The 22688-nt window shown below is 42.5% G+C and overlaps 1 protein-coding gene across 4 annotated transcripts in view; it reads right to left on the reverse strand.

The window, feature by feature from the left end:
- Window positions 1–22688, reverse strand: part of ZHX2 (zinc fingers and homeoboxes 2) — a 115897-nt gene that overhangs the window by 14521 nt on the left and 78688 nt on the right. Inside the window, exon 2 of one of the 4 annotated variants that reach the window (XM_084618767.1) lies at window positions 17550–17869. The exons of the other annotated variants lie outside the window; for them this stretch is intronic. The gene's annotated coding sequence lies outside the window, so the exon portion shown is untranslated. The remainder of the gene's footprint in view (window positions 1–17549; window positions 17870–22688) is intronic. 4 annotated transcript variants of the gene reach the window in all.

The raw sequence follows: 22688 nt of genomic DNA on the forward strand, positions 1-22688 counted from the left end.
ATGTGCAAATTAAAGACAAATCAGATGCTTCCCTTTAGAGATTTGTAAAAAGTTAAATCCATTTTGATCATCGTGTTTATTTGCAGGAAAAGATCCACAGAGGTTCTCCCCAGTCCTAGACATCAGTGAGATCTCTGTGATGGCACAGAAAACCACCTTGACCCCTTGACCTTTACGTGAGATGGCCTGCCTGCAAGACGAGAAAAATAGGGCACAAATCTCTAGAGCCCCTGGAGATGCATCTCAAACCAGCTGATGCATACATTGTCTTTTGCTGTTAGGGTGAGAAAAACATGTCTCCAGCGCTTGACCTCCTCGATGGGATGTCTGCCAAAGTGCAGAGACGTTATGAATTCAGACGTCCATGGTGCCTGCCCCTCCAATACCTTGGCTCACGTCTCATTTGGGATAAATTAATATAAAGTTGTTAAGAAGCCCCCTCCGGCCCTGAAGCTACCAGTCAGTTCTCATACTAAATGAGGACCACATATGCCAAATCTCAAAGAATCACACCATATGAATTTGGAGGGGCTGCCACATCTAATTTAATAGCTGTTCACTGGGAATGTCAGAGAAAATAACAGAAGTGTCTCAGAGCTTTCAAAAGGAAGCATCTTGTCAGGACATCAAAACCCACAAAAGATGGCTTTTAGCTTCGTTGGGTCTTCTGACAGAGTTGTTAAATGATTCTGCCTCTGCTCCTCTGAAATGGGAGCCTCACAGACAGCTTAAAAGTTAACTCGATCAGCTGCTAAGGAAGAATATCAACTTGCTAGCACAGGGGTTCTCAACCTTTTTCTTTCAGGGGCCCCCCAACATGCTATAAAATCTCCACGGCCCACCTGTGCCACCATCACTGGTTTTCTGCAAATAAAAGCCAGGGCTGGCGTTAGGGGGTAGCAAGCAGGGCGACTGCCTGAGGCCCCATGCCACAGGGGTTCCCATGAAACTACATTGCTCAGGCTTTGGCTTCAGCCTTGGGTGGCGGGGATCAGGGCCCCGGGCTTCAGCCCCATGTGGTGAGGCATTGGCTTTCTATCCTGGGCCCCAGCAAGTCTAATGCTGGTCCTGCTTGGTGGCCCCCCTGAAACCTGCTCGTGACCCCCCTGAAACCTGCTCATGGCCCCCCATGGGGCCCTGGACCCCTGGTTGAGAACCACTGTGCTGGCATGAGTCACCATGTTGTACTACAGATGGCTGTTTCTGTAACTAGTAATGATTTAAAACCAAACAAACCCCAAACTCACTCAGCTACAGCCTAGCTTTGTTCCACAGCAACAAACAAATCTACATAGAAAACAAAAGTTAAACCTCATCTCACAGCCTTCATTTAATTTTTCAAAAATACTAAGATTTTTTGGGGCCAAATTCATCCCTGCTATGAAGCCAATGGTATTTGCCAGGAATGGATTTTTTGCCCCAGTCATGCACAGCCTCCCTCGCCACGACCCAGCCTGTTTTGTTGTTTATGTTTCATGAGATTTGGGAACCCACTGACCTTCCTTTCAGTTGCTTTTGCTGACCGAAGCAGTCTCAGGCAGTGTGGGGGTGCAAAGATGAGCGGTTGTTACTGGTGTTCCACCACACGAGTCATGGAACTAGGCCCCAGCGAGCACATTAGGCAGAGAGGCCTTAGACCAGTGACTCATTCAGGCCAAGCATACATGACTCAGCCGGACATGGGGATGACATGCAGACTTCGCACAGCCAAACCCTCGCCTCCTTCCTGCACCCCCACCCCCTCAACCTAGGCTGCCATATTACTTTTTTGTCTTGCCGTGCTAGAACACAAAATCCTGGTATTTCATGCTCTAAGACACAAAAAGCTAAAGACAACAAGGTTAAATATGAGATCACTTGTCTCTCAACACACAGCTGTATGCCTGAGCTTGATCCAAGCCAAACTCCGTGTGGGTGTGTGGGTGCGCACGCACCCTGCTACTGACAACTGATTTGAGCTGATCGTGTACAAGTCAAAAGTGGCCTGCTCCTTTAAATATATCTTCTTAAAAATACATTATAGCATTTGAGTGGCCACAGTGAACGGCTTTGTTACTGTTTAGCTTTGGGTCAGAATAACTCAACTTCCCCCTCACAATGACTTTTCCTGATGGGTTCTTAAGAACCATACAGAGAGACAGGCTGCGGGAAATGAACCACTGCTTAGGCCAGGTCTACATTAGAAAAGGTTTGCCAGTATAGCTATACCAGTGTAACTATATCAGCAAATCCTTCCAGTGTAGATGCAGCTTATACTGGCAAAAAAGTGCTTTTACTGATATAGCTTATGCCAGTTCCCTGAGCTAAATAAGTTCTACTGGCAAAACCACTTTCATGTCAGTATAACTATCTACAATAGGGCTTTTGTGGGTATAGAAATGTAAAAAAAAAGAAAAAAAAAATCCACTTCTCGATATGACATTTCTGTACTGTCAAAAGTTTCTAGTGTAGACCTGGCTTCAGGAGTTGTTCTAGCCTAGGACTGATCAGACCAAGAATCAAAATCTTTACTGGCTGAACGCTGAACCTCTTGACAAGTGAGCATTAGCTCCTCTTCATACCGTCACATCCCTCTCTTTCAACACTTGTGGCCCTAACCACTGGCCACCTCTTAATCTCTACTTTGGGGCTCCTTCCCCACAATTATCTGCTTGAGGAACAGTGCTCCCTCTAAGCTGGCTCCTCAGAGGAAGCAGCAGCGTGGAAATTTTCCATACAGCTGGGACACTGCCCATTTGCACAAAGCACAGCCCAAAACCCAGAGAGGAGCAACTGCAACCAATGTGACAGAGAATATGAGGGCGTGAGAAAGTTATTTCCTCACATCATCAGAAATTGTAAGAAAGCTGTCCTTAAAAAGCAATAAGGAAATCTGCGTAACTCTGAGAGAAAGGAGAGAGTAGCAAAGATGGGATCAAGCTACACAGCATCCTGCTTCTGTATCAAAATTGGCCAGATATGATAAATGGGTAAGGGATGAAACCCCAAACTGTTTGCAACCCTGTCCTGGGTGAATTGTATCTACTGCAGATTTATACTCGAGAGGTCTGTCTGCTTTAAAAATAAAAAAAATAAAAAAAAAAAAAGACACCCCCACCTTCCTCTCGACACACTTTGGCATCCCTTGTATGGCTTGTCATGCTAACAGAATCTAACTGATCTGTCTTACTCAGTTGTCTGCTCTGCCATACATCAGCACAGAGAAACCCCAGCACCTGTCTTCGTCCAGGAATTTGTGGCAGGGAAAAGAACAACAACAATCAAAATAAAATATAAATTCAAACAAACAAAAAATTGGGGTTTCACTTCCAAGATATAGAAAGGGTGTGAGTGGTGTCGCCACTTTGAACAGAGAGGGTTGGGGCTTTTTTGCTAATCTTTTGGTTTAATTGATCAGTAGCCTAATCTCCATAAAAAGTATGTTCTTGATAATAAATTTCCTGAACACAAACATTAGTCTCCACAACACTCAAGGAATGAATTGCACCCTATGACTCAAAACTGTAACAATATAAAAGCTACAAGAAACAATGCCCCAGATCGGATGTCTAATTTCACTGAGTTCTGAACTGCCTCACACAGTTCTCCAATTCTTTTCTTTGGAACCCGTTCCTCGCAGCGATTTACAGATGAAGCAGCTGGGGAACACACGTTGAAGCTTGCTAGAAGGGACATCTCTGACAGAGAGCATCCAAGTCTTTATGCCTTCAGGTTTCAGGATATTATCCCAGTTTACAGTGCAACAAATCAATCTGATTGAAAAACAACTACAGTCTACATTCATTCCTCTTAGATGCCATTCAGACACTGTTTCTATCAACTCACAAACTGCATGAGCACTTTATAAAGTAGAAAATCAGTTGCATTTATTTCCTCTTAGCAACAGAATTTCTTACCACAATCAGTGCTCTAAAGCCAAGCACTCTGCAATGCTGCATCTACTCTATACCTGAACTGGCTAGTTAATTTCTGACTTGCTTCATTGATGGCATCCTCTCCCCATACCTTTTAGACTTGTGTGTGCACATCTTCTACAAGACTCAAAGTGTAGATGTGCATGCTTGACTTTGAAACACTTGATTCCAAGAGGCATGGCTATGCAAAAGTCATACTCGAGGAGTTTAGGCCAGTGCAGATTTTAATTAACATTACACGGTCGATCATCATACAACACCCCCCATTTTTCACCACACAAAGAACATGGGAGGGGAGAGGGTAAAGGTGTGCAGTATATTAGAGTTATTATCCTGTCTCCATTCAGAAAAGCTAAATGCATGTTCATGTTGACAGAATATTATTCCCTTACAAATCCAGGGATGTGGGATGAGAGTTACATTTCAGGGTATGAAAAGGAACATACACGGGATAGTGTTTTCTCCCCCCACAACTGTTTTTAGTATGCAGCAGTTGCAGTAATTTAAAAAAGCATAACAACTAGGATAGTGAAAATGCCATTACGTTCTACTGTAATTACATGCTCAGCACATTTTAATCATGTACAATGAATAAGCATAAATGGACCCGGGCAAATGAGACCCATAAGAAGGTTCATATATAGTGGCTGGTTATGACTTATGTGATTTACAGAAGAAAATAGTAGAAGGAGGGAAAAATTTTGGGATGATCTCACACTTGGAAGTTGGAACACGGTTTACATTTGGACAATGTGCTGGGGAATACAGACTAGATCTTCTAAACTTCTATTCATGTTGGAGCTGGCTAGAGGCTTGAGACCCTTTTGATTCTTTGTAGGTTGAATAAAATGGAATTAGAAGAAAATGGAATTAGAAGGTGAGATAAATGGAAATGGTTCTGAATAAGATTTATAATACTTGTGTGGAAATGTTAATTTATTAGGTTAATGTTAAAGATAAACTTCTGTACAATTTGAATTATTCTATTACTTTAGCTTCATAGAATATCAGGGTTGGAAGGGACCTCAGGAGGTCATCTAGTCCAAACCCCTGTTCAAAGCAGGACCAATCCCCAATTTTTGCCCCAGACCCCTAAATAGCCCCCTCAAGGATTGAACTCACAACCCTTGGTTTAGCAGGCCAATACTCAAACCACTGAGCTGTCCCTCCCCCCATACACTACTTCATGTATGTTAGCAGTGACAAAATGAAATAAACAATGTTATATTGCCATAAACACAATTTGAAAACATCCAGGTGTTCATGATTATGGCTGTTCGTTGACACCTAGAATTCTGTGACTAAAGGAAAAAAAGTGATTTGTAGTTTTTCTTTCTTATAAAATCATATGGTCAAGATTTCCAAAAGCGACTAGTGATTCTGGGCACTCTGCTTTTTCGGCACCCACCCTGGAACACTACAAAGGGCTGGACTTTCCGACAAAATCAGGCCCTCTTAAGGTGCCCCTTAAGGTACCTTTAAAGGAAGCACCCCAAATCACTAGTCACTTTAGTCACTGGTCTTCATCACTATAGCCAGCCAATTAAATATAGAACAAGATTCCATGTTGTTTTTTGGGGGCATTGGGAGGGTAGGAAATTTTCAAAGGGGAAATTTTCAAAGGCACCAAGGGGTACTGACTGCAGAGGAAGGATGACCCAGTGGTAACAGCACTAGCCTAGGACTTGGGAAACCTGGGATCAGTTCCCTGTTCTGCCACAGACTTCCTGTGTGACCTTGGGCAAGTTACTTTGCCTCTTTGAACTTTAGTTCCCCATCTGTAAGATGGAGATAATAGCACTGCCCTACCTTGTAGGGACATTGTGAGAGTAAATGCATTATAGATTGTGATGCACTTTGAGATCTACTGACTAGGAGTGTGGTATTTATTATTATTAAAGCCAATAGGAGTTGTGTGTCTAACTCCCCTCTGTGTCATTGAAAATCTTCCCTTTTGTCTTTAAACAAATTTGGCTTGTATATGACCAGTGTGATAGTGATTTGGGCTTATTATGGTATAAAATCATGTATACTGGGAGAGGCCTTATCAAACCAAGACATACCAGTAAATGTTATATAATTTATACAGGTTCTTTGTTCTCATTGCATACTTTTAAACTATAGACGACAGCTATTTTAAGACTTTCATAATGAAAAATAAACTTTGTCATTTGCATTGCTAAGAGTCCAAGGCCTCACACGGAATCAGGGCTACACGAGCTATTGTACATACACAAGTGGACAGTCCCTTCCCAGTTAAGTTTAATATTAAACTAAAATACTGTGTGCCGTGACTTTTAAAAAAAAATTCCCAGCTAGGATCATCAGTCGGAATATTTACAGTTGACGGCTTAAAGGTAGGCACTTACATCCATGTTTACGGTCCTAAATATAAGTGCAAAAGACACTCATTTGTCCCAGTGAAATCAACGGGAGATTCAGGATCTTAGCACCTTCTCAGGCTGCTTATATTTAGTTGCCCGAGTACAGTTTTAGGAGCCTGCCTCTTACAATCTCAGGTCAGAAAATGTTGACCCTGACTTTGTATTTTGGATCATCACGGACTAATCTGTCCAAAAGGGAAGTTTCTCCCCTAACCCTTTTTCACTTTGTGGTTAGTTTACACCCTGAAACATAATTATTTGCAGTACAGTAATGCATGGTGGTGCCACCCATGATGAGGGCCTCCATCTGGCAAACACTGCACAAACATAGTAAGAGACAGTCTCTGTCTAGAAGAGCTTACAGGCTAAACAGACAAGAGGTGGGAGGGAAAATGGACACTGGGAGGTGAAGTGACTTGTCCAAGGGTCAAACAGCAGATCAGTGGCAAAGCTGGGGATGGAATCCCTGTTTCCATACTTCTTGTCCAGTGCTCTATTCACTGGAACAGACTGTTTCTGCAGGCATGGCATGAAGGTTTATATCTTTTCAAAACTATATTTTAAAATATCCTACTTATTTGTAATAGTGAGTGTTCTCAATTGTCACCGAAATGTCTGTCCTCTTTTCAAGTCCTTGGCCTCAATTATTTCCAGTGGCAGTAAGTTCTATGGGTTAATTGTGCACTGTGTAAAAAAAATGTTGGTAGTAAAGTTGTGGTTTGTTGTTTTTTTTGTTTTTGTTTGTGTATATGTAAAAAAATAAAATCAAACTCTGGATTTCTAAAAAGAGTTTTTAAAAAGTTGACTTTGAGTTTTCTTAATAGGAAAAGTATAAAATTACAACACAATTACCCTAGCCACTCTAATTCCCTGCCTATTCAGCTGGTTGAATTCCCATCCCTGGATTAACTTTTTCCATATTGGCTTTAACTAAGGCCATAAGATGGGAAGCACATGATTTACAGATACAGAATAGAAAATGTATTTCTAGATCGCACCCTCCACTACACTGGTAAACCCCAGCTGCTTCCACATTTGATTTGACATGGAGAAAATTATTTGTATGAGTATTTAGTTTCTTCTCTTTTGTAGCACAGTTGATGCCTTTACAGAAGAGTGAGTTATCCCTGGGGGGGGGAGGGAGGAGGGGAGGTTAAAGGACCACTCTTCATTCTAGCAACTTTTAGAAATCAACTCCATTTGTTAAGATGGAACATCTAAATGGCATCTCCTGGGTTTCTTTTCTCCTTCCTGTGTCTTCCATTACAGCGGTTCCCCACCTACATGGAATACATTCTCACACTGAAGTACTTTTATCCACTTCAAACATAAGGTAAGAACTCTACCAGGTTATGTGTCCCCAGACCACAAGGAAAATTGGACAGTCTAGGATCAAGCCAGGTCCTTCATCATTTGATTTCTTCTCTTCATATGTTTACAGTTTTTAAGCAATAGGACAAAGTGTTTACCCTTTTGTGTTTCTAGCACCAGTCCTCTCCACAAATGCATCTGTTTACACTAAGAATTATACAATCTTTCCATCTAACCAGACAAAAATTACCTTTTCCATGCAACAACATCAATTTACAGGCACTCATGAATGCTTTTAAAGTTGAATTGCAAAGTTAAAGAAAACAGAGTTAAGCCTAGATGTACCTGCTGGACATTCCTACCGTATGGGGCATTCAGCACGGAAACAAGTTTTAACTGCCTTTTTAAAAGACCTTTAGTTTGTTGAAAAATATCCCATAAAGCACTGTTCTCTGGCTTGACAAAGACAACATATGGCACATGTCACGAATGATACAGGAAGCCAAGCAGTGCCCAGAGGATTTCACAGAGGAGAAAACTTATTGTGCTAAAAGCTCCCCCTCCCCAGTAAACCAGCATAGTTAGGGGCATTCAATGCCTGATTTAAGTCTCAGCAGAAATGCCAAGGATTAAATATACGTGGAGACTCACTTCTGCAAGTGATTTCTGCAATGAAGGTTGAGGCACGCTGGGGTTTGTTATGGGAAAGCTTTCCCTGCTGTACCTGCTCCGTGAATTTTGGGCTTCAGTTTCCAGCATCAACAATCTAGCACCTTTCACAAGCACTGAAAACTTTTTAATTTGGAAAAAAAAAAACCCAGAAGGGAACGAAAAAACCTGCATATAATCAAAAGGACGTGTTTGAATGATGTATACTCCTTTCAGCCTCCCCCCCGCCCCATAGACTTTTGTTTGAGTAGATTATCGACCAGTTAGGAAAGTTCTTAGTATATACCTTATAGAATGGAACAACAAAACAAAAGACTGAAAAACTAATGATGTACATTTGTAACTCATGCTTATTCAATCTGCTGACTGGGTCACACAGAGAGGTCGATAAGCCTACAGAATCAGCCTTGGCTAAGAGAGATGTGTCTTTTAGCTCACGCATAGCTGTTCATCCTTTCAGATCCAGAGATTCTGGGTTTGATCCCTGCTGTCCATGACACACCCATTGTGCTGCCTTTACATATTGGACACCTGTTCAGTGTTGCCAGCAGTTGTAATTTTGTTAGTTTTGTGATATTTGAAGTTCTTAAAGCCTCAGCACCAGAAGGCAAATAGAAAGAACCATATATATATATATATATATAATGATTTTTAAGTCAATTTCATGATTTTGGGGGGCCTGGCTCATGATTTTTGAAAGCTTAGGGTTTGTAATATTACTGTTGCATAGGAGAAGGACTCCACAGGAGAATCTAGCAGAGGTGGAAAGCAAAATAAATGTATATATATAAAAGTTATATATAAAATAAGGGGCTATCAAATGCTTAAGACGTTTCTGCTGCACGTGTGGCAACCCGTCAAGATGCACTATCAAAACAACTGGATGGGCTGCATGATTTAAATGATTTATTATGCAGGTGGGTCACTATCTAACTACTTTATTTCCTTTCTCTCAGGGGCTTCTCTATGTACTTCATCTTTACACTGTTGAAGGAGGATCACTATTTCACTGAGCCTTTTTTTACAGATCAGGAGAGGGTAATCTGAGAACGGTATAGCTTAAAATCTTCCTCCCACATGGTGTTTTCAACCTGACTCCCAATATAAAGCTGTTTTCCCCATTTCCCTTATTTTCCTCCTTTATCTCTCTCTTGCCACTGATGCCACTTATCACTTGTAGTCATTTAAATTGGCAAGGTTCATGAAAAGTGAACTTCAGTTCAGCCCAGAGCCCTTTTTTAGCATCTCATCTCAGTAGTTCCCATTTTTAAATCACCGGTTCCAACCTGGAATTAAAGTAAACCAGATTTAAAACCCTTTACTAAAAGTGAACTCCTGAGGTTTCAGTGCCTTAACACTATAGGGAATGGTGCAGGATGCACTACAGGGGAAACCACAGCAGAAGTATTTGCACAATAACTATGCTCTCAGAAATATGTTTAAAAAATAGGAGTCCTTATTCCATATTTAGGCACCTAAATAAATAGCTTGGTTTTCATAGGCTCTGAGCATCCAGTACCTCTCAAATTAAGCCAAGGGTAGCTGCTGTGTGCTTAGCACCCAAGAAAATCAGGTCCCTTATTTTGGTACCTAAAACCCTGATTCAGCCAGGTTCTTATGCACATCTAGTTTTAAGCACAGAAAAGTCAGTCCCACTGAAGTCTTTGGTACTACTCACATCCTTAAGTACCTGGCTGAGTCAGGACCTAAATACGGATTTAGGAGATGAACCTCAGGCACCCATTTTGAAAATCTCAGCCTTGTACTCCAGCCTTTATTTTTCCCGTCAGTGGAGAAAGCAGTTTGTTTGGTACAGCTTCTTCCTAAAGTTTTATCTAGTTCCCCTGCAGTCACAGTCAGCACTGGATGATATTAACATAAAACTTGCCTCTCCTAGCTTTTAAAAGAAACACACCCCAAGATAGCACAAAGATCTTGTGCAAAAGTATTTTTATAAGACAGAGAAGCTTTTGATGGAGATCAGCTGGCCAAATCTATATGGCCCCATTGTGACGGATTACTTTGTACAGGTGGTGGTGGTGATGGTTTCCTTTTTAAAGCATAGCCAAAATGATACAAGGAATACAGTACTTGACTGGGGAGTATTTTAAAATGGTTAGGTTTTCTTGTCTCTCTATTTTTTTAATCCCATGGTGATTAGAGGATTTAGTTTTAAATGAGAGGCTTTTGTGCAAAGATATAACTGGGATCCAATCTAATCTTGTCACATATTTTTTAATTAAAATTTATCTTATTGTAACTTGTTGAAAGGAAAAATCATTTTCAAAAGTATTCTGTAGATGCCCATCAAAATGCAACGCCACAGCTAGGGGACATTTTTTTTTTTTCAAGTGTTGCCAGGTGATTTCCATTAATGTAAGCTAAAATCCCTTGCAGCAATTGGAAAGTATACCTTTCTGTGTCCCCTCTAAACACACAGACTTCTATCTTAGGTACTTATCTATCTGTGGAACTTATATGACCCACATCACTGTAGTATCTGGGCACCTTACAATCTTTTTTGTGTATTTATTCTCACAACACCCACTGTTTAATAACAGTAGGGTACACAGTCTCCCAGCATCTCTCACAAGCAACACATTTATTTAGAATAATAAGAAACTGAACAGCATGCTGCTTTCAGCGAACTGGCTCAAGAATCATTGTACCTAGCTTCCATGGTAGCAACTTCACAAATGAAAACCATCATTATAATTACACTGAATTCGGCCTTCCCATCAACCTCTAAATTGTGGATATAGTCAAGTTTTTCAAAAATGCACTCTATGAAATGATAGTCAGTGAAGTTGGTTTCATTTTGTAACAAATGAGACAATAACTACTTCAAGAGTTAAGAAAAGAGTCTCAAATACAGGAAATTAAACTTAGACTCAGATACATGTTTCCTTTAGGACAATGCACCCCTCACTTGCGAAGTGGGTGAGAATATAAGGATAGTTTGCAAACACACATCCCTGCTAGAAAACCTTTCAAACAGTGCCCATTCCTAGGGAAAAGGACTGTCCAACCATATAATGCCTGATATTTCAGGTGTGCTTTTACAGTTTATTAAGCATTACTACTTGCAAATCAGGCATCTATTAGGCACAATGGCAAACAAACACGCTTTGCCATTTCAGATCACATGATAGAACGAGCTTCCCCTTCCTCTCCTAAGCGTATTTCACCACTCAGATTTGACACAGTGTAAAGCCATTGCCCTCTTTGCACAGTAATGGTTTGCTACAACAAAGATTTGGCAAGGTCACAAAAGGCCTCTGTACATGCTAGAATTTGGGTGCACAAGGCAATTCTTTCCCCTTGCCACCCAAAATCGATTGTGCATAGCCCAGTGGAAAAAAACAAACCTCTCTCTCAAACTTACACTCCCTTTCTTCCCATTTTAAATGGGCAGGCAGGGAAGACACAAGGAAGCAAGCAAATTTTTTGTAGCATTAATTACTGCTAATTCTAATCTGAATTACAGCAAAGAGTGATGAGTCTCAGACAGATTATGGTGTTCTCTCTCAGTGGGTAAGGCTGCCAACTTTCTAATTGCACAAAACCGAACATACTTGTCCCGCCTCCTGCCCCTTCCCTGAGGCCCCGCCCCTTCCCTGAGGCCCAGCCCCCGCTCACTCCATCCCCCCTCCCTCTGTTGCTCACTCTTCCCCACCCTTACTCATTCATTTTCACTGGGCTGGGGCAAGGAGTTGGGTAGTAGGAGGGGGTGCAGGCTCTGGCTGGGAGTCTGAGCTCTGGGATGGGGCCAGGGAGGAGGGGTTTGAGGTGCAGGAGGAGGCTCCGGGCTGGGGATCAGGGGTTTGGAGTGTGGGAGGGGGCTTCAGGCTGAGGCAGTGTGGGAGGGGGTACAGGCTCTTGGAGGGAGTTTTGCTGTAGGAAGGGGCTCAGGGCTGTGGCAGGGGGTTGGAGTGCAGGAGGGGGTGTGGGCTCCAGGAGGGAGTTTGGGTATGGGAGGGGGCTCAGGGCTGTGGCAGGAGATTGGGGTGCAGGCTCTAGGAGGGAGTTTGGGTGCGGGAGGGGGCTCAGGGCTAGGGTGACCAGATAGCAAATGTGAAAAATCGGGAAGGGGGTAATAGGTGCCTATATAAGAAAAAGCCCCAAATATCAAGACTGTCCCTATTAAATTGGGACATCTGGTCACCCTACTCAGGGCTGGGACAGGGATTCAGGCGTGGGCGGAGATTCAGGCTCCAGTGCCTGGAGCCCCCCTGATGACCCCTGCGCCTAGGAGCCAGAGGACAGAAATGCCGGCCCCTTACGGAGGCACGTAGGGAGCCTACCAGCTCCGCCAACTGGGCTTTTAATGGCTGGGTGTTCCAGTCAAAAAAATGGACACCTGGCAACCCTATCAGTGGGCCTCTTTGCAACATTAGCTGGTTTGGAAACATACAAAACAATTTGTTGGGGAAGAATCAATATGGCTTTTGTAAAGGGCAATTGTGCCTGGCCAATCTGTTAGAATTCTTTGTCGGGGTCAACAAATGTGGACAAGGGCGGTCCAGTGGATATAGTGTACTTGGATTTACAGAAAACCTTTGACAAGGTCCCTCATCAAAGGCTCTTAAGCAAAGTAAGGAGTCATCAGAAAAGAGGGAAGGTCCTCTCATGGATCAGTAATTGATTAAAAGATAGGAAACAGATAGGAGGAAAAAATGGTCATTTTTTAGAATGGAGAGAGATAAATAATGGTGTCCCCCAGGGATCTGTACCGGGACCAGTGCTGCTCGAGATATTAATAAATTATCTGGAAAAAATGGGTAAAACAATGAGGTATCAAAATTTGAAGATGACACAAAATTACTCAATATTGTTATATCCAAAGCAGACTGCAAAGAGTTACAAATGACTCACACAAAACTGGGCAACAAAATGACAGCTGAAATTCAGTGTTGATCCATGCAAAGTAAAGCACATTGGAAAACATAATCCTGATTCCCCACTGTAAATACAAAATAATGGGGTCTAAATGAGCTGTTACCACTCAAGAAAGATGTTGGGAGTCAATGTGGATAATCCTCTCAAAAAAATCTGCTCAGTGTGCAGCAGCAGTCAAAAAAGCTATCAGAATGTTAGGAACCATTAGGAAAAGGATAGCTAACAAGTCAGAAAATATCATGATGCCTCTATATAAATTCATTGTACATCCACACCTTGAATACTGTGTGCAAATCGGTCACCACATCTCAAAAAAAGATATATTAGAATTGGAAAAGGTTCAGAAAAGGGCAACAAAAATTATTAGGGGTATGGAACAGCTTCCTTATGAGGCGAGATTAAAAAGACTGGGACTTTTCAGCTTGGAAAAGAGACGACTAAGAGGTGATAGGATGGAAGTCTATAAAATCTTGACTGGTGTGGAGAAAGTGAACATGGAAATGTTATTTACTCCTTCACATAACACAAGAACTAGGGATCACCTAATTAAATTAATGGGCAGCAGGTTTAGAACAAACAAAAGGAAGTATTTCTTCACACAATGCAGTGTCAACCTGTGGAACTTCTTGCCAGGGTATGTTGTGAAGGCCAAAAATATGACAGGGTTCAAAAAAGAACTAGATAAGTTCATGGAGGAAAGGTCTATGAATGGCTATTAGTTAGGATGGGGAGGTATGCAACACCATGTTCTGAGTGTCCCTAATCTCCGTTTGCCAGAAGCTAGGAGTGGACAATAGTGGATGGATCACTTGATGATTGCCTGTTCTGTTCATTCCCTCTGAAGCACCTGGCATTGGCCACTGTCAGAAGACAGGGTACTGCCCTAGATGAACCATTGGTCTGACCCAGTATGGCCATTCTTATGTTCTTTTACTAGAGACTCAAATATATTGCTCATTGAATTCCAGGATTCTTCTTGCCCTCAAGTAGCTTTATAGATGGTGTGATCAAACTAGAGCAATATCAATCACTTGCTTTACACTTTGCACGGCACATTCATCCTTAGAACTGCCATTGGTTTCTGATGTCCTCTCTCAGATAGATACCAGATTCTTAAAGGAAGGTGCAAGAAGTAGTGAATAAATCTGTAATAACCTCCTCTTTGGAGAAGTTTTTTTTGCTAAACCCTGTCAGTTAGTAGTTGCACACAGAGAACAGTAACCAAATTATGCAATAAGAAAAGGAGTACTTGTGGCACCTTAGAGACTAACCAATTTATTTGAGCATAAGCTTTCGTGAGCTACAGCTCACTTCATCGGATGAAGTGAGCTGTAGCTCACGAAAGCTTATGCTCAGATAAATTGGTTAGTCTCTAAGGTGCCACAAGTACTCCTTTTCTTTTTGCGAATACAGACTAACATGGCTGCTACTCTGAAACCTAATCAAATTATGTAACTGCTCTGCAACACACAGAGCACAGGATGATGGACTGAAGATAAATAAAATTAGTAAGTATTTGACGTGACTTAGACTTAGTCCAGTGGCCATGAAACCAATGAATGGATTCCCATCAAATTCAGCGGACCAGAAATCTTTCAGAGGTGCTGAGCCCCCAGGATTTCAACTGAAGTCAATGAGAGGAAAAGGTACTCAGCACCCCTGAAAATCTGGCCCTTAGTCTCTTGTAAGCACTGCAGAAAGAGAGGGTCTTTGAGAAGGATTTGAATGAGAAGAGAGCAGTGGCTTTGTACTGCAGCTCAGGAAAGATGGCCCATGCTGAGGGGGCAGCATGGAATAAAGTGAAGAGGTGATTGTGAAACGCAGACATATGGGGTACTGAGGCTGACATCACTGGTGGAGTGGAGGACTGGGATGACATCATAAGAGAAAAAAATCAGATAAGAGTGTGTGTGTGTGGAGGGGGGTGGTGTTGGTGTTGAAGAGGAGGACAGGAAGCTTGAACAATCTGGAATGGAATACAGGGGTAAGCCAAGACAGGAATTCAGAGGGGTGTACTGCATGTGACAAGATCAGATCAGATCCACAGGCAAGGAATGTGGTCCTTAGCAGCATTGCTTTGTATGGACTGGTGTGGGAGAAAGCAATATGGATGTCAGGGAGAAAATATGTGCAGATAAATAAGATTGCTATAATGTATCTTGAGCAATGGGTCAAAAAAGCAGAAACAGGGAATTACATATGGACATTTCAATGAGTAGGAGGGATCTCTTGTTTTACAAAGAAAACACTGGGTTAGGCATACAGAAAACATCCACTTAGAGAAATAATTCTCAGTTCCCACTTAGTAGGTCCACTTGTTATTTGATTTTGCCTTTTTTGGTGCATGCCAAGTCTAGGCATTTAACAGCTTTATTTCTTTATCAAGTATTTGAAGAAATTATTTTAAATACTTCTTGTAACTAGTGTATTCATGCAAAAGGCAGAATGTATTAGCCCTTCTCCAAAAGGATTATATTAGGATGAATGAAATACAGCAAGTGCAAAATAAAACACAGCTAATGGAAGTACAAAAGTGTAAATAAACTCAAAGCTTCACAATCCTACGCCCATCTGAATCAGTGGAAGGGAAGCAGGATCTAGGCCTAGGTTTGTAACATCACTTCAATGTCATACTTCAGTTTTCCTTTTATGTTTTATGGTTCTTATTCCTCCCTCAACTTCTTTCCTCCTGCTCTAAACCCCAGTGCTGTTCTGTGGTTGCTAGACATGATGGATTCTCTAAAGGCTAAATTTCGCAGGGGGGAAGGGGAAATTGAAAGAAAGTGTTAATATCTTTCTATTTCTCCGTTTCCACATCTCTGACCTGTGCTCAACAGTATGCCCCTAATTTGCAGGGATATGGTGAGGCCTGTTTGTCAACGAGGCACTTTGAAAATCTCAGATGGAAGGTGTTATAAAAATTCTACATATAATTATTTCAGTAAAGAACTGTACTTTGCGCAGCCTGGACTGCCTTTCAAGCCAAATGGAACGGAAAGATGTTTTCAGTCAGAAGCCAGTCAAAATTCTGTTTGAATCCAAACACAGCACAGAACTTCACAGTGTCATGTGAATTTCTCTTGGAATCTTAATTTCAAAATAACCCACAAATTGAAGGTGCAACTAAGGGTATGACTCACTCGCTCCCCACCCCCTGCAAAAAAAAAAATTCTTCATGAGGCCCCTGTGAACACAAAAGGCTGAGTTTTGCAGAGTGCTAAAATACATGTTTTCTCAGTCAGAACAAGACGTTAATAATCTACAATGCAGTACAGGAGGATCACAAAGTGTGAAAAGCATGAGAAGAGCTACAGACAGGTCGAAAGAAGGAGGACAGCAAGGAGACCAGACTAGCATTGCCAAATTTCTAATTTCTGAAAACTGGAACCTCCCCCCTGCCTCTTCCCCCTGAGGTCCTGCCCCCTGTTCCACCTTTTCCCCTAAAAGGCCTCGCCCCTGCTCCGCCTCTTCCCCCAAGGCCCCGCCCCCCTTCTCATTCCTCTCCCTCCATTGCTTTCTGCTTTTTCCCCCTCCTCCTTCCTCGTTGCTTCCTCTGCTCCAGGGCTGGGATGGGAACTGCAGCCTGATGTGGAGCCTGCTGCCTTCCCACAAGATGCAGGTAGGAAGCGGCCCCAGCTGAACAGGGGCTGGTGCGGGTTGATGACCCGGTGCCTCCCTCCCATCTCCTTTGGTTCTGGATTTTTGGTATCCTCAGTCAGTACATCTGACCAGACACTGCCAGGTCCCCTTTTTGACTGGACTTTGCAGTCAAAAACTGGACACCTGGCAACCCTAGACCAGACTATATACTAGTTTCTCACTCAGTTCCACTCCTCCTTTCCTCGACTCTGCAAAAAAGGCCCCAAACAAATAAACAATCAGTCTTTAAACGACAACAGACATGTCAACAGCCAGTAGTACATCTGGCAGTAAAATACACAAAACCCTCACAAGAGGAAAAGATTCACAAATTACTCTGAAGTTCCAAGAACTGCTGATTTTGTAACCAGCTAGCACTAAAATACATTTTTTGGGGGGCTGGGGAAGGGGGAGGGGAAAGAGTGCTAAAAGCTCCATCTTGGTTTCTCTAATCTAAGAATCGAGTTACTTCAGGAAACTGAAGACATCAGAGAAAGGCAACAATTTTACATCTCTCTTTTGAATGGATCTTATCTCAAACTGGTAACCAGCTCTGTAGAGCTTTTAAATGCATTCACAGGTGGTGGTGTTTTGTTTTTATAGGACACCCCCACCGCCCCCAGATGTTTAATTTTTATACTACAGTATATTCAATATATTGTTTCCGAAACAGAAAAGGCAGATTACATTAATAAATCACTTGAGCAATGCTGCCTAAAATCATTCTACTCACCCACACAGGTCTGGATTAAGGCAATCTGGGGTCATAGGCACTGTCTCATGTGGACCCCCACGGCCACCACTCCAGTAGAGCGGGTGGACTGGTGCTAGTGCCGTCTCCTCAGGCAGCGATGGGAGCCTAGGCTACTTTCATCCCCTGAACGGCAGCAGGGGATTGCTCCCAGAATCACAGAAGTGACAGGCTCCCCCCATCCAGAGAAGGGGCCTGGCCTGCATGGAGGCAGGTGGAAGCTTGACAGCTTCTCCCTGGCTCTAGTGAAGGATACTTGAAGTTGCTCCTGGAGTTCTCCTGGAAGCAGTCTGAAGACAGCCCTGCAGCAATTAAACATGGGTCACGTTTTCAAGCTTTCTTTTGCGACAATAAAGGCTAGAAACAATTTTTTCATTTAAATGAAAGCCTAGGTTTTAGCATTATCACACCTCTCCAGCGGCTGGGGTCCTGGGCACATGCCTATATATCTTATGCGTAAAATGTAGCCGTGCAACCAAGTCCAATAGTTTTCTGTAACTATTTTGGATCCAAATCTGATTCTAGTTAAAGCAGGGAAAATCCAGGGATTTTCTGTCCCTTCTAAACAATATCCTGCTTCCTTATCACTGGCAAAATTCTGTGCTGATTATGCCTATTTAATGGAGCAATCTAGAGTTATTCTTGTTGGGAGGGTCTCACGCAGGGCTGCTGGAACAATTTGTAAAGATAGGGTGCTGAGAGCCATTGAACCAAACTGTAAACGATGGAAAATACTGCAAGCCATGGGGTGCAGCAGCACGCCCAGCACCCCTGGTTCCAGCACCCATACTCTCAAGACAATTCTGTAAAACCGAGAAAATTAGATCTGGCAGGATTATACTTGTAGAGCCAAAGCAACAGGCATCCATTTACTGTAGGATATATATAGGGCCCATTTTCTTTAGTATTCTCTGGGAGTCCAAGAAAAAGAAATCTACTGCTATAATTATCTGTGTTGTATAAAAGTTACTTTATTCTTAAGAAGAACAGGAGTACTTGTGGCACCTTAAAGACTAACGAATTTATTTGAGTATAAGCTTTCGTGGGCTACAGCCCGCTTCATCGGATGCATAGAATGGAACATATAGTAAGAAGATATAGATTGTGTGTGTGTCTAAGGTGCCACAAGTACTCCTGTTCTTTTTGCGGATACAGACTAACACGGCTGCTACTCTGAAACCTGTCTTTATTCTTAAGATTCTTATTGCAGTGGCAGTGATCTGCTTGCTGTGATCACTTCCCCTTTCCCAAATCCCAGCTGAGATGCAATTTGTGCCAAAGTTGTGATCTGTCTTTTGATGACATCATCATTCTTTTCTATCATCTCCATTCCTGGCATTGCACTGATCTGCTTGTGGGTCCATTTTATTGAGGCCAGCTTTCTGATAGGCAGGGTGAGTTTTTTTAAATGCAATTTCAGTTTGGCACATCAGGAGATGGATCACACTACACATTTTGTGTCTTTCTCCCTTAACTAGTCCCCTCACATGCCCTTTGCTAGTGCCTTCATTGGTGGGACTCTATCTGAAAAATTCAAACTGCATTTTCCTTTATTCTTCAAATCTCCTTTTGCACTATGTAGGACACTCTGTACCTCAAAGTAAGCACCCTGGAACCCTCGTCTTCACCACGGTTATATAATTATATGTTTTGTACAAAGTAAGCCTTGTGAGGTATCATTTTAAAAGTCTTGATCTGTTGAACATTAATATTCTGTTGGATTGTATGTGCTGTCATTGTATGTGAAGCTATGAAGTATTGCTATATATGTTACTGAAAGACTTTGTGAGGTTGGGAAACAAGTTGCAACAAAGGAGGGCCCAGAGAGTGTTAATGGCCCATCAAGAAAACAATCCACTATCCCAGAGGCTCCTTAGAGGACGTAGGCAATGATGACTGTTTGACCAATGGACACTGACTAGGCTGACTAGATAGCAAGTGTGAAAAATCGGGGGGGGGGGGGGGGAATAGGAGCCTATATAAGAAAAAGCCCCAAATATCGGGAGTGTCCCTATAAAATCAGGATATTTGGTCACCCTAAGACTGACAGACCCCCATATCACAGCAAGGATCTTTCAAGCAGCTGGAAGAAGGTATAAAAGAGACAGTGACATCATCATTTGGCCTCTTTCCCCCCCACCCCCGCATCTCAACACTTGGAAGAACACCTGGAAGAAAAAGACTTTGAACTGGGGAAGAGTGGTTCCAGGCTGGAAGGGTGTCCAGTTTATGTATGGAGGAACTGTAACCTGCCTGTACCATCTGTTAGGGTGAGACATTGCTTGATTCAACTCTTGCTTAGTCTGTTAGAGTTTAGACTGCATTTCTGTTTTATTTCTTGGGTAACCAAATTTGATCTCTATGCCTGGTACTTATAATCACTTAAAATCTAGCTTTCTGTATTTATACATCTGTTATATATTTTAGATATTAAGAAATAAAATAGAAATGCAGTCTAAATTCTAACTTTACAGTGTGTATATATATGTTTTACCAGTGGGAAATCTTAGCTCAGATTATAAAGACTGGTGTATGTCCACTTTCCTATGACGTGGCGGCGAACTAAGTAATGAATTTACACTGGCCAGGCTTCTGACTAGTGCAAGACAGTACAGTTCTGGGCTGCACAGCTGGGGGAATTGGCTGGAGCCTCTCTATTGATGGTAGATGCATGGCTGGGAGATCATTCATGTAACTCAGTTGCGTGTGTCCCTGCCTGTGGATGGCTGTGTAAGTGCAGTGCCTGTCAGGGGTTTGTAAGCTTAACACTAGCATCACAGTGTGAGAGGCAGCCAGGCTGGTGGGTTTGGAGGGTTCAGTGGTCCCACCATCCAGGTCGCAGCTGGGGATCTCCATCACCCCATGCTAAGCAACTTTCTGTGCCTCCTACTATTCCTTCACCCCCCTTGGTGGTTTAAATGGGTGAGTTATCAGTAGGCATCAGCAAATAGAAACCTAGGAGATATTTTTCCTGCCTCATGGGATCTCTGTCTCAATCTCACTTAAAGAGACTGCCTGCCTGCGAGTCTCAAGTCTTTTAATCACCTATTGAACAAGTGCAGCACAGTTTGCAGTAGCACAGTCTTCTTCTTGCTGCTTTACCAACGAACTAGAACCCTGACCATGAAGGGAAGGGGAGCTACCATCACACCAGCTCTTAGGCTAAGAGTTCAGTCTTATTGCCGATTCTATTCTGGATCTATTTGCTAAGGCCACTGGGAAGGTGCCAGTTAGTTCCCGCTATGGGGATGTTTGTGTTAAGGACACTTGTCCCCTGGACAGACCACCGGTAGAGGTCATGCTTTTGAATGAAGATGGCTGGAAACCTTTAGGGGTACATTTGTTGAGCCAGCTTGTGACATGGTGCATAGACCCCACACTGATGAGGAAGTGCAAGAGAGGCCCTGTGTGCAGGCTACCCCTGTTCTGCCAATCATGTATGGTAGGGAGAAGGCCCTTAAAAAGGAGGAAACTGCAGTCAGCTGAGGGGAGAGACCATCCTGAGCAGGAAGCTGTAGGGGGCACTCCCATCTAGGCGATCTCCATCCTGACCGTACAGGCAAACTCCCAGCAGTCCAGACAGAAGGCCACTTCGAAAACTTCTATGCAGATGGCCCTGAAGTAAGGACATACTGTTGGCCTTTTTCCTTTTGAGGAGGCTCTGGGAAGAAGTTATTCTCAGGTGCGCTGTGACATTTAATTTTTCTTTTGATTCCTAGGGTTACCAATTTTGGTTGGATGTATTCCTGGAGATTTTATCACCTGACATAATCTTTAATTAAAGATTAATCTTTAATTTCTGGAGATTCCAGGACAATCTTGGAGGGTTGGCAATCCTACTGATTCCCCATCAGAAGAGATTTAAGAAGGCCTGCAAAGGGAGGGGTTCCCCTGGCAAAAGCTAAGATACAGAGGCCTGTGTATAAGCCACCCAGTGTAGATAATTGGGCGTGGCCAGGGTCTCCCACCATCTAGGAGAAAATACCTACAGGGACTCTTTTATGTAGCCTCTGAAGAGGACGAGCGATACTGTGTTAAAAAACTCCAGAGCCCGATACAGAAAAATGCATCCGTTCACTTGGCATCTTCAGTGGCCTCAAGACAAGATATGAAATAGCAGAGGTCAGACACAAAGAGGTATTGCTGTAGGTGAGCGAGTGAGGCTGGGAATGGTACAGATCAGTGGCCCTTTACATCCCTTTCCCCACACATCAGGAGCAGAAGAAGCCGTCGTGCTTCTGTTTCTCTTTTGAAACATTTCAATCCTAAGTAAAAGTTCCCACCTTTCACATGAGAAGGAGAAAGGAAAAGTAGAGCAGTTTTGAAGAGGTACAACAGACACTTCCCAATAGGTTACCTTGTGTATACAACAATAGACAAAGACATAAAATAAAGCCAATCTGGTGAAACACAATGTGAAAACAAAAAGACTATGCAGAGACATATTCTAGATCTAAATGGTTTCTGTTACCATCAGCCTCAAACTGGAATCATTTATCCATCCCAAACTTTGGAGTTTCAGATAAAATGAGATCAAAATCCAAACCACTCTTTTGTTCTGTGTATGTGAGAGAGAAGGGGGGAATAATTCCAAGTCTGTGCCTATCTCTAGTATTTGGATTATATCCCAAATCTCTGCCTGTATTTAATGTGAACTTGGAAAGTTTTTCAGCTGCCAGCAATTGAGCTCAGAACCTTTTGCTCTCTTGTAACATTGGAGCACACCACCACACTCAGAAAGAACCAGGGGCTACCCTCCTAGCACTGCTTTTGGACTGAAGTCATCAACTGTTGCATGAAGGGGTGGGAGAAGGAAGAACAAAACCTTGATCTTAGGTCTATCTGTACTCTGTTAATGATTCAGGATGCTGAACTTCAAAAGAGAATGGGCCAGTTCCTCAACTGGTGTAAAATCTGCCTAATTCCATTGTATAAACTGGTCTAACACCATTAACATCAATCAGAGGATCTAGCCCAAAGTGTTTAATGTAGTTTAGTTCACCTTTTAGAAAGCGATGGCCATCCTGTTGTCAGTATCAAGTATGTTTGAAGTTGGAGCAATATACTGTTGATAGCAAATAGCAGGAACTAGAAAAGTTAGAAAGTTTAGAAAACTTCTGA

This window comes from Lepidochelys olivacea (genome assembly GCF_965140295.1).
Source record: "Lepidochelys olivacea isolate rLepOli2 genome assembly, chromosome: 2".
Taxonomy (NCBI): Eukaryota; Metazoa; Chordata; order Testudines; family Cheloniidae; genus Lepidochelys; species Lepidochelys olivacea.